At 53.9% G+C, this 11,774-nt stretch overlaps 1 long non-coding RNA gene across 3 annotated transcripts; it reads right to left on the bottom strand.

Moving 5' to 3' along the window:
- Positions 1-4,297: 4,297 nt before the first annotated feature.
- LOC137860506 (uncharacterized) lies at positions 4,298-11,491 on the bottom strand. 3 transcript variants are annotated; one of them, XR_011098962.1, is made up of 4 exons: positions 11,294-11,491; positions 9,038-9,158; positions 8,617-8,964; positions 4,298-6,053 (listed from the first exon to the last, which is right to left on the bottom strand). It is a non-coding gene; the product is annotated as an uncharacterized lncRNA (long non-coding RNA). The 3 variants fall into 3 exon arrangements; XR_011098961.1 differs by lacking the exon at positions 9,038-9,158 and having other exon boundaries at positions 11,294-11,489; XR_011098963.1 differs by lacking the exon at positions 9,038-9,158 and having other exon boundaries at positions 8,617-8,807; positions 11,294-11,487.
- Positions 11,492-11,774: the final 283 nt, after the last annotated feature.

The following is an 11,774-nucleotide window of genomic DNA, read 5'->3' as shown; positions in this document are numbered from 1 at the left end:
TGCCCCCATAAAACCACCACCCTACTGCACACAGACCTGGCCCCAGCTGCAGGGGGAGTCCCAGCTCCTTAAATCACCACTCTCCAGGTGCTCTGAATGAGGGAAACAAGCTGCACCATGCTGCTGCTGCAGTGGGGAGGGGGGGAAATTAAAATAAAATAAAATAAAATAAAATAAAATAAAATAAAATAAAATAAAATAAAATAAAATAAAATAAAATAAAATAAAATAAAATAAAATAAAATGCCAAACCAACAGCTGTGGGGGTTGCTGAGGGCAGAGGGAAGGACCCCAGGTGCTCTCCACCCCTTCAGCAGTCCTCTGGGTGTGCAGCAGGGCACCGTGCTGGCTCTGCCAGACATTGGGCTGAAATTCATCCACAGCTTGTCACGATGGTGTTCCTAAAGGAGCTTTAGGGCAGAAAGGGAGGTCTTGAGGTCGGTTTTGTCTGAATACAGAGAATTTGCATGGCCAGACCTGCCCTCTCCATGGGTGCCTGGCCCCCTTGACCCCAGTCCGGAGAGCGTGGCTTTGGCCCTAGCTTTTATGGTGCATCAGGAGGGATGTGGAGACCTGTAGCTTTTGTCAGCTTCTGCAGCAAGGAAGAGCAGCTTCTTTATGTGTGCAACAAGCCAGCAGCCATATTCGAGTGGAACATTACCAAAAGACCCCAGCACGCAGAGGAGCCGATGTCATGGGGGCTCCCCCCTGTGAGCACGCAGCTAACTGGAGCTACCTGCGATGTGCTTGCAATTTGCCGAGCCTTGTTTGCTGTATAATCAGGCACACGGCCCCTTCCTTTAATTGCTGTGCAAGCTGCCAGAGCGATTAATTCTGACACATGCCTGCCAGATCTGTGGAGGATGTGTGGGGACTTCGGAGGGTGGCACGGCGGGGACAGGGACAGCCTCGTCCTGCCCACCAGGTGACATGGGCGAGCAATTCGTGATGGGTCCTTGCTCCTGATAAATGGGTAAACAGACACCCTTTTCCCCATGTCTGAGGACGTGTTTCAGATCTTGGATCCCACCTGAATTTTCCCTTCCTTCTCCTTCTTGGGCCTGATCCATACCCGGCTGCAGCCCGCTGCAGCCAGCTCAGCCCGCTCGCAGCGCCGAGCGGGGAGTTAAAGAGGGCTTTGTTTCCAAACAATTGCATACGCAGAGCTTGGGAATCTGTAATTTAAACTCGGATCGTGCTTCTGTTAGCAGTGATGGATGGCTTTTTCCTCCTGCTCTGAGAGCCCTGGCGGCGTGCACGGCAGATGCCTGCCTGATTTATGGCTCGCCTCCGCGTGCGGTGGGGAGCAGGCAGCCCGGCTCTTGGTCCCGTGCTCTCGTTAGGGTTTTTTTCCTGTTTGCCTCCTCTGATTGCCAGGGCTCCTCACTCCACCTCTGTGCAGCTGACTTGTGTTTATCGGTCACCCTGGCCTGGATTCAAACCATCTCTGTGTACGGCAGCAGGCTGGTGTGCCTCGGGGGCAGATGAAGCGCTAGGGACGGTGATTTTCTGAGGGGCTCAGCCAGCCAGGGGGATCAAAAAGGGACTGTGGGGACTCTGCCCTTCTAGGAAAAAAAAAGGCCGAACTACCCAAATCCACTCCACCAGCAGGATGCTCCAAAAAAAAATCACCAGCCTAGAGCACAGGGATGGGGAGGGAGGAGAAAAACCTCCCCAGGTGCCGGAGCGCTCACTGCCTGCAGGGACAGGGAGGGAGGGGGCCGCACGAGGGCTAAAAATACATCTTCTTCTTCCAAAAGGGAATCTTGCTGCTTCGACTCTTTCCCATTCTTTTCTGTGCGAGAGTGGTTAATTCTCCTTGGGAGCCCATTCATGGAGCAGATGTCGCTTTTCTTTGTGTGATTAGCCCGAAATCAACAGAAAATAATCCTGTCCTTTACCAAATATTTGAGCACGCGATTCCAGTGCTGCAAGGTGCTTCAGCAGCCAGAGCAGATGCCGGAATTACCGTCTGTAAGAAAAGTGCATGCAGATGTACGTACATGTTTAAAATAGCGTCGCACGAGCTCGGGAGCTGGTGGGGGAGACGTGCCCCTGCTGTAGAGGACATGACTACTGCCCACCCTGAAACCATCAAATCCCAATAAACTTGCCCCGAATTTGGTGGCATTAATGAGGGATGCCTGAGCCCATTTTGGGGGAAAATACACTTCTTTCTGGTTGCACCACTCCTATGTGTGTGTGCAGCAGCTGACCTGGGACAGCACCACGATGCAGGGACAGCCGTGCTACTGCTCTGCACAGAGCCTTGTCCCGAAACCACCGGCTGGGGTAATTGTTTCTTCCAGGAGAACCTTTTTTTGGAGGTGGTGTCTGTAATCTTCCTCCCAGACACACAAAAATGCATGTCGAGGGCCCCCCGGCGCCGTGCCACCGCAGGAACCTGGATCCAGCTCCATCAGGAGCGGCTGCCAGGCAGCTCCCTGCCGCCTGCCGAAACCACTCTCCCATCACAAAGCTGATTAACGGAGCGCGTCCAGAGTATTTAATTAACTTAATGAACCCTGGTGATAAAATTAGAGGCCGCTTAATTCCTTGTCCCCCCACTGCGGCGTGCAGGTGAAGCAGCTCACGAAGCTGCTGCGACCTGGACACGTGCCTGGTAGCATGCAGCAAGCAGGGACCTAATCTCAGATTAAAAAATAAATAAATAAAAATTGGATTCTGGGTGAAAAAAAGTTTGCAAGGAGCTAAGAACCCCACATAGCCCCCGTGCTCGGCCGCAGCAGGCGCGGGGCTGCGGGTGCTGCTCTGCTGCAGCGATCCCGCCGTAGATGGCAGCAGCCGGCTGGGTTCGTGCTGGCCCTCAGCCTGCCCCCGCTCTGCGCCTGCTCCAGATGCTTGGAGGGGAGAAATGTGTGAAGCAGGGAGGGTTTTGCTGGTGTAAATGGAGCGCCGACCTGCAGCAGCCCCCACAATAATCGGTGGTCATCCCCCTTTGCCATATCCCGGCATGCAGAGCACCCTTATCGCACTCCCCTTATCTCAGGCCGTGTGTGGGGCTGTGAGCTGCGACCCCAGTGATGTCCTGCCCGTGTAGGATGGCCACATGGGCTTGGTTGGTGTGAGCAGCCACCAGTATGACCACCACACACACTGAGGCCTCCAGCCGAGCACACCAGGGCTCCCCGCAGCCGCTGCGGCCTACGAGTCCAGGGCTGCTGGTCCCCGGCCGAGATAACTCCCATCCCCAGGGATGTACAGCAGCGTATTTAACTCCATCAATTAAAGCACCTTCCTCTCCTATAGCACACTCCCAACACCCCTAGGACCCCAAACCACTCTCATCTGCCTCTCTGCTGTGAGAGGGAGAGGGCTCGGTGTGCAGTGCCACAGGTGCTGGCACCCACAGGGTCTGTAAATTCTCCGGCTCTCGCTGCTTTCTAATTACAGTCGGGTTTCTCTCGTCTCCGTCTGAAGATGGATTGTCACTCAGCCAGAAACTCAAGGCTTGAGGGAGGAATCATCGGGTGAGCTTCTCTGGCCGCTGCTCCGCAGACCGTAATAGTCCCTCCTGGCCCTAAAACGTATGAATCCATAAAACAGATAATTACTAAAATAGCTATGCCATTTCCGTGTGACATAACAATCATTTAAAATGTGTTTTAATATACAAAATGTAAAAGGAAAATGTCCCGGAGAAAGACAAATGCCAAAGAGCATCAATTCTGCCACTTGCAGCAAGCCAAGAGGCTTTTTGTGATGGAAATACAGATTTTATGAAAACGAGAAAAGGCCCAGGTTCCCAGAAGCCCAGTTCCCTGCCCCAAATTACCTCCACATCTCCCGTAAGCTCTGCAATTTGCAACCTGCTCCATAGTTAGGTGTGCAGTGAGAAGCAACGATACGAATGGGGGTTGAAATAAAAGTCTTATTCCCTTTGTGCCCATCCCTGCCATGGCAAAAGTTTGAAACCTGCTGTAGCTCCAAGGCCCTGCCTGGATTTCAGTATTCCTCTGAAGCCTCAGCGTCTGGGAACAGGGAGGTGAGACGGGGGAGAAGCAATAGTTCATCTGATCAGGCTGCTCACAGCTGCAAGGGGATAGTAAATTAAAAAAAAAAAAAAAAAAAAAAGGGAAAAAAATAAATGAATGGGATTTTTTACAATTTTGAACTTGTAATAAGCTGCACTCATGTTTGTCCAGCAGATAAGCAAACAGATACTCTAAATCCAGCTAGACGGAGCTGTTCAGTGTGCCAGGAATGAAAATGGAAATGAAGTTTAATAAGCCTCCTGAACTCTTTTTCTGCTACCCTAAGAGACAACCAAAAGGCATTTAATTTCCTGCTAGCCAAGAGCACAAACTGCACTCAGACACTTTATAAACCCCACCAGGCATCTCGCTGAGCGATTGAAGGAGTAGGGCAGCATTTTGGGGAAGCCACAGGGGAGCTGCACCAACCCTGTGCCATTGCCCAGCAGCACGTCCCCTTCCCAAAGGCTCAGTGGGTGGACAAAGAGTGATACAGGGCTGAGGTGACCACGTAGGTTCAGCTCAGGCTTCCCCTCTCAGGGCTGGATTTGCCACGGGAAGAAGTCTCTGTGGGTGCTGGAGGGATGCCCATGGGTGCCCCTCCTGCACCCCAGAGCGCAGGGACAATGCGTTGCAGGGGGGACAGGGCCAAATCCTGCGTGTGGATTTCTTGTGCCTCCTTTCTGCACAGGAGGCACGCTTTCTGTATCAGACACGGAAGCTGGAGAGAGCCCAAAAACCGCAGCTGTGTTGAGCAAATTGGATCTTTATATTAGAAACCGAACTGGGGGGATCTGTGAATGAGAGCAGCTTGAGGCGAGCTAGTTTTCATCTGAAGAGGGATGCGGCAAGGCAAACCCACCTCCCACCGTTACCTTGGCCACGAGATGATGGAGATGGCAGGTTGGTGCTCACTCCTGTCACATCTCCTGCTATCAGTGCAAATAGCCCCCGGGTCTCCCACCCTCTCCAGCTGGTTTGGTGCAGCCGCCAGGCTTTGCCCGTGGACCCCATTGTGCCCCAGCCTCAGAAGGCATGGGGAGGTTTTTGGCTGGAGAGCAGAAGGGCTGAGACACACAGCAAGGTGAGACGCATCCCTGAGACAAGGTCAGAGCCTCTGCTCGTGGCAGCAAGGCGATAACCACACGGAGCTGTCACTGCTGCCATCCTCTGCCGCCCACCCTACCCGGTGGCACGGGGCCGCACAGCGCTTTTTGGCAGGAGCGACATCCATTCTCTGCTTCCTTGCTGCCCTTGAGTTGCTGTTAAATTTGTCAGGAGTGATTTATGGCCGTGTCAGCGAGAGGGACCCAGGCTGCTGGGAGGATGTGGGAGCAGCTCCTGTAAGGCCGTGCAGACCGGGTGCCTTGGAGAGAAACACGCAGCAGCCCGAAGTCTCACTGCCCGGGCGTTGCTCTAATTGCTCTGTATTTCACAGCTTCTGACATCACCCGTGGGCATTTCCTACACCTTTCAAACGCTGCTGAGTCTGTTTGGCAAGGCTGAAATTCAGAGCGTGGTTAAGGCGGGGTCAATACCTCCAGCATCTCCACGGCGTGCTGAGATCTGACGCGCCACGCTGCCTGCCCAGGGGTGCCACGGCCCCCACCTCACACAGCCACCAGGGTTTGGTGCCTGGCCTCCAGCCTGGGTGCCTGCCCCTCCTGCTGCTGACCATGGTGACCAATTCCCTGGTTTTGTCTCTCTCCCCAGCACTGGCACAGCACCACCGGAGAGCTCAGGTGGGGCAGGATGCATCGTCGCTCCCAGCAGCCCTTCAGAAGCAGGCGCGGGGAGGTGACATTTTCCTTCTGCTTTATCACCGAAGCAATCTGGACAGAAAGCTGCTGTCTGCTGGAGTGAAATGCCACAGCTGCACCCAGCCTGATGCGTATTTGCTCACGGAGAGAGCCCCCGTAGCCACTGATAAATCTGTAATCAGCAGGAAAACCAGCAATGGAAACAACCCCACACGGGAGGCTGGGGGAATGAGTCCCATACCCATGCAGTGCACCCACGAAAGCATGACAGCACTGGAGCTGCTCCAAACTGCCCTACCTATGGGTGAACAAAACACAAAACACACCAAATACAGCTGACTGCTCTTATTGTTGCTATTGCTGTCATTGTTATTACATATCACTTCTTAATTGCCTGGCAAATTCGCAACAGCTTGGAAAAAAAACACAAAGGGAGGCGTGTAATTTGAAATGCTAAAGAGAGCAAGAGTAAAGACAATGAGAACGCACCGCATCTAGTGGAATTACTGGAGAGGTGATGAGGACATTCTTAACCTTAATTATTTCAAATCAACTCATTTTGTAGAGTGTGTAGGTTTATGAATCAGATGAAACGTAAATTGATTCATAATTTCCCTTAATTTTCTGCTCTTTGGAGAATTTAAATCCATATTAACATAACCTGGAACAGCCAGTTACTAAGAGACAGGGGAAATTAGCATGGGCGAAGCTGGCAGGGTGGCATTTCGAGGCGCTGCAGCCCACCTGCTGCTCGGAGCTCGGGGACGGGGCTCATCAGCAGCCCCCCCACATCCCCAGCTCCTGATTGCTGCCGGCTCCCTTGGGGCCAGCTTCCCACCCTGCAGACACCTGGGCTGCAGGGCAGGGAGGCGAGGAGTGACCCAAAATATGCCTCCACACCTTCCTGTGGTCACTTGCCTTTCTTCCTGGGTCGCTGCCTGGGGATATCCATTTTTCCCATTCTTTTTAGGTGGTGTGGGATGACATCCTCCCCAGGCATACACGGGTAGATTTCTCTCCGCTGTTGCCTCGTGCAAGTATTTTTGCTTCCAGTGCTTTTGACTTTTTAACATTCCCCTCGTTACCTGCTCTCTCGGAGTTATCCTTCTGGTGCAGGTTTTCTGCTACCCCAAACTGCCCGTTAAGGGATGCGTACACGTCAATCCCATGCAGTGCTGGCATAAAAGAAAAAACGCACAAGGTTCTTGCTGTCTTCCTTGGTAAATAAGAACTGCACAGGAATTTTGACAGAAGACGAAGCTTTTCCTTCGGGAAATAAGAAAATGCAACGGTTACCAGCTATGGGAAGAGCGATTTAGCCTGGGGGACTGCAGGGGTAGGGATGCCCATAGGTAAAATTGCTGCCTCGCTCGCTGTACCCGCAGGCTGAGAGGGGTGCGGGAGGAGGTTTGGGGGCAGTAGATGAAGGGAAACGGAGGAGGTTGCTTTCTGCGGAGGAGATCAGAGCAGTGCTGCCTGAGAGAGGCGCAGTTGTGCCGTGGCAGGTGGCATGGGAGCTCCTGGAAGCGGTGGCACTGCTGGCCACCCGGTGCCAGCACAACCCTGGGCACCCCCAGCCTCAGGCCAGCACCGCCAGGCTGCGGGCTCAGCCCCGCTTTGCATCTCCCTGCGGTGACATTTGGCTGCCAGTCGCTAAATCCCGGGGCTTTGTGCCGCCAGCAGTAAGCCTGCTTTCATTTGAAGCGTGTTTAGAGAGGCTTTGGGCAAATCTCACCCACACGGAGAGGTTATCAGCCCTTTGCAAGAGCAATGGGGCAGCGGAGTGCCCACGTGGGAAGCGTCACCAGCTGCAGGGGGGTGCCAGGGCTTGTCCCCAGGTGGGATGGAGCCAGGCTGCATGTCCCCAGGAACACAGGCGTGGTGGGGACAGCAGCACACCAAGTCCCCACTGGGTGCTGGTACGAAGACTTTGGGATCTCTCTCACAAGGCACGTGAGGTCTGAGAGCCAAGGGGTTTCCCAGAAGGGATGCTGAATCCTGTACAAGGGTTTACTCAAATCAGAGGAGTGGAGGAAATCTCCATCCGCCTGCTGCTGGTGGAGGAAGGGCTGCATGGGCACGCTCTCGCCCATGCATCAAGCACATCAGGTAAGAAAAACACCAGGTCACAACGATATGAGCTCCATAGAGCAGAATCAGTGGGGGAATTTGGGTCAGGACAGTGCCTCTCCCACATCCAGAGGCATCATGCCATCAGCAGAGCAGTAAATCAGCATTTCTGAGACTGGCTGCCCAATTACCAAGGCGGATAGATTACCAATTTGTGATGCTCACACTCAGGAACAGGATTAAATAAATAATCAATCCCTCCCCTCCTCCAAATTCTTGCACATCGACAGTTACCTGGCACCTGGGGTCAGGCAGGGCAAGGTGGATGAAGGGGATCTGCACTGCTGGGCTAAATCCCTGCAGGGGTTTTTATGAAGGCAGGACATGGTGTGCATGGTGCTGCCCAAAAAATATTTTCTCCACAGGCAGCTTTTCTTCTCCTTCAGGGCTGTGACCCGTGTTCCTGCAGAGCTGCAGGCTGTGAGCACACACCAAGGCCAGCTTGGTGCGAGCAGTTTGAAGGTGAGGTAACAGGTGTGTATTTCCCTGTCCTTGCTCTGCAGTGCTAGGAAATGCCAGTTCTGCCTAGCATCTTAATAAAAATGTACATCTTTAATTGCTTTCCTCCAAGTACAGCTTTCCTTCTCTGTCCTGCTCGCAGAGAAGTTAAAACCGATTCAGAGGGAGCCGGAGAATTTGCAGCTCTGGCGATGGGAGAGCTCGGAGCACATCCGTGCCCACAGAGGTGAGGAGGAAACGCAATTTAACTTGTGTGTTTGCAGGGAGCTTACCGGGGTCAGAAGGCACTGTGAATGTCCATAGGGAGCACACCTTCTCCTCGACTTTTTCTGAAGGGCCTCTCTCTGAAGAGATTTTCTTCCTCTGGCTTTGGTTCCTGCTGCCTGCTTTCTCCTGGGGTCCGTCCGTCCGTCCATCCCTCAGGACAGCTCATCACTGCTGGCCACATTTGTGGATCTGAGGGCTTGGGAGGATCACAGAAACTTTATGCTTGGAAACTGAAAACCTGGGTGTGCTCTGACCCCGAGTGCCAGCTACTCTCACACACGTTCACTGCATTTTCCCCCACTAGAAGTTTGCTGAGTTTTCCTTGCCGGCCACTGCGATGTCTTCATCAGCCGCTGTAAAGACCGATTTAACACCATACATCTCCCCACACAGGTGCTTAAAGACTGCAATCATATTTCTACTTACCCAGCTCTTTAATAAGCTAAGCAGACTGAGCTCCTTAAATCACTCATTGCTGTAAGGACAGCTGAAGAGCTTATTACCTCGGAGACTGCTCGGGGACAGAAGTGACTTGTGACCTGGCTTCCTATGGAAAAATGACACCAAACCCTGTGCTGCCTGCCTCGTACCCATTTCTCTGCCCGTCCCATCCCATTCTCCCCTTCCTCCTCCTCCCAGCCTGTTGTACCACATCTGGCAGAGGGACCACCGAGACGCACGCAGTGGCAGAGGTGTGGAGAAGCCCCCTCGCTGCCTCTCCCTCACCCTACCCAAACCACGAGGGGAGCAGCGTGCCCCCAGCCCTGCCCCACGTCCCCACAGGGTGCTCCCAGGCTGAGCCTGGCACTGTGACACCATGAAATCTCCTGCCAAAGAGGGAATGGGTTAAAAATAACCCTACAGCCACGGGACGAGCCTGGGGGAAAACACAGCACAGGGAGAGCTGTGATGCTTGGGGCCTGACCCCCAGGTGCTGGGGGGCACGGGTGAGCTCCTGGAAGGGGTGACGGGCACCAGGAGGAAAGGTTTGTTGTCTGTAGGGTGAGTGATGCCACGCTTCTATCCCTGTGCTAGAAATCTAAATATCTCATTGCGCACTTGCATCCTGGGGACTTCCCCGCTCTCCTGCTTGACCCCAGGGGTTTGGCTTCTTTTAATCCCAGCTCACTAATGGGATTAGTGCTGGCCGCTGGTCCCACTGCCTGCCCTGAGCCAGCAGCAGCTCGCTGTCACGCCGCACTGCTTTCTTTTGGGGTCTGCGGCCTCTCCCACAAACAAGAGGTTGGGACGGTCATTAGCACGGTGCACGCATCAGTAACCATGGCAACCCCCAGAGCACCAGCCTCCGGGAGAAACCAGGAATTAAGCTCACAGGGAAACGCTGAGGGCTTCACGTACATTTAAAAAAATAAAAAGGTCTGAAATAGTCCAGTAAACCGGGCAATTTGCAGCCCAAGTGGGAGCTGCTTGCTGAGACGTCAGGGATGGATTTGGGAGCGCATCCCCATCCTTATGGCTACGTGTGCTGTCCCACACAGCACTGCTTTCCGAGAGCTGTCCCCATCCTTCCTGGGGAGCATTTTACCCTCCCTGCCCAGCAGAAGGGGAAGGTTTGGGCACAATGGGGTCCAGCTGCCCCAGAGCCCCAAACCACTCAGCCCCCAGGGGCTGACATGGCTGGAGCAGGACGGCTCTGCCCTCCTCCTTCCCACTGCTTATTTCCATAGGGATTGATCTTTAGGAAAAAATGATGCTGTAGCACAGCTCCCAGAGCAGTGATGCTCTGCAGCAGGTGCCTGGAGCATCCCTAATTAACGCTGGAGAAACAACCCTGCCGGTTCGGGCTGTCTCAGGGTTTGGTGCCACTTGGTTTCCGCACAGCTTTTAGATAAAGCTGTTTGCTGCTCTCCGTGCAGGCACTGCAGCTTCCCCCGTAAATAATTCAGGCCCTGTCTTTGAGGGCTCAGCACAGGAGGACTTCCCCTCGCCGCGCTGCAGAAAGCCTTCGCTCTGCATTCCTGCGAGCTCACCGCCTCATCACTATTTTCCTTATCAGTTACATAATTGAGGAGGCGCAGAGCCACGCCGCCGGGGAGAAGTTATTAGATGCCACCCCTCCGCAGAGCAGGGAGAGGAGTGCTGTTTGGCACTGCTGGCAGATCACAGATACGGAGGGGCTGCAACAATCCACAGGCACCCAGGGGCTGCACCGTGCCTGGGGTCTGCTTACACAGCCCAGGGCTGGGATGTTGTGTGAAAAATGAGCTGTAAATACCTGACAGCTGGGACCTAAAAGAAATGAAGCCCCTTCTTGCCGTTTCCTAAAGAAGCTGCTTTTCCAGAGCTGTTTTTTTCAGAGTGGTGCTCCCTGTGATGATGTTTGCCCCATGCTTTTAGTGCAATCAGGCCCCAGGTGTTCACGTGGGGATCTCTGCTGCTGCCTCCCTGAAGCAAAGAGATTTGGGGAGGGAAACCAGAGGGGGAACGGGACAGGAACATCTGGCAGCTGGTGTAGGCTGGATGGGACCAGCAGCCACGCTTGGAGGGCAGGATGGCCGGGCTCACCCCCAGCAGGGGCAGCCCACAAGCAACCCCAGCTCAAAAAACACGTCATGCATCCCCCCAGCAGCTCCAGGGGCAGCCCCACTGCCCAGAACCAGCCGCAGCACGCACCCCACACAGCCCTCCTGCTGCCCAGATAACACACAGCTCCCTGCTTACCTTCCCTCGAGCACATCCATACACGAACAACACGCACAGAGCACAATTAAGAAGCAAATCCGCACATCCCATGTATCACAGCTGACATAGCACAGGCTCTGGCTGCAGCAGGGAATATTTCCATTCACCAGGGAAGACACAGGGAGACAGCAAAACCCCCAAACCTCCAGCTTCTGAACCAAAAGGGGCTTAGGAGCTGCCCTCTTGCTAAATGCCCTCCAATTATTGTCCCCAGCTGTGCCTGCAGCTGGGGGCCCAGGTGAGCACAGGGTGGGCACGCAGGAAAAAATTGCAGGGCTTGCAAGCATGCTCCAGTTAGCCAAGCTTTTACCAGGAACCCATGTACTTCAGCTGAAAAAAATCAGCAGGAAAATTTTTAAGGATGAAAACTCGGAATTCGTTTGGAGCCCTGAGATACAGACGCTTGTGGCCCTCTCCTGCCCACCCCGTGGTTGTGGCGCACGGGGTGTGATTTGCAAAG

This window comes from Anas acuta, chromosome 8 (genome assembly GCF_963932015.1).
Source record: "Anas acuta chromosome 8, bAnaAcu1.1, whole genome shotgun sequence".
Taxonomy (NCBI): domain Eukaryota; kingdom Metazoa; phylum Chordata; class Aves; order Anseriformes; family Anatidae; genus Anas; species Anas acuta.
This window is presented reverse-complemented; position numbering and strand designations above follow the sequence as displayed.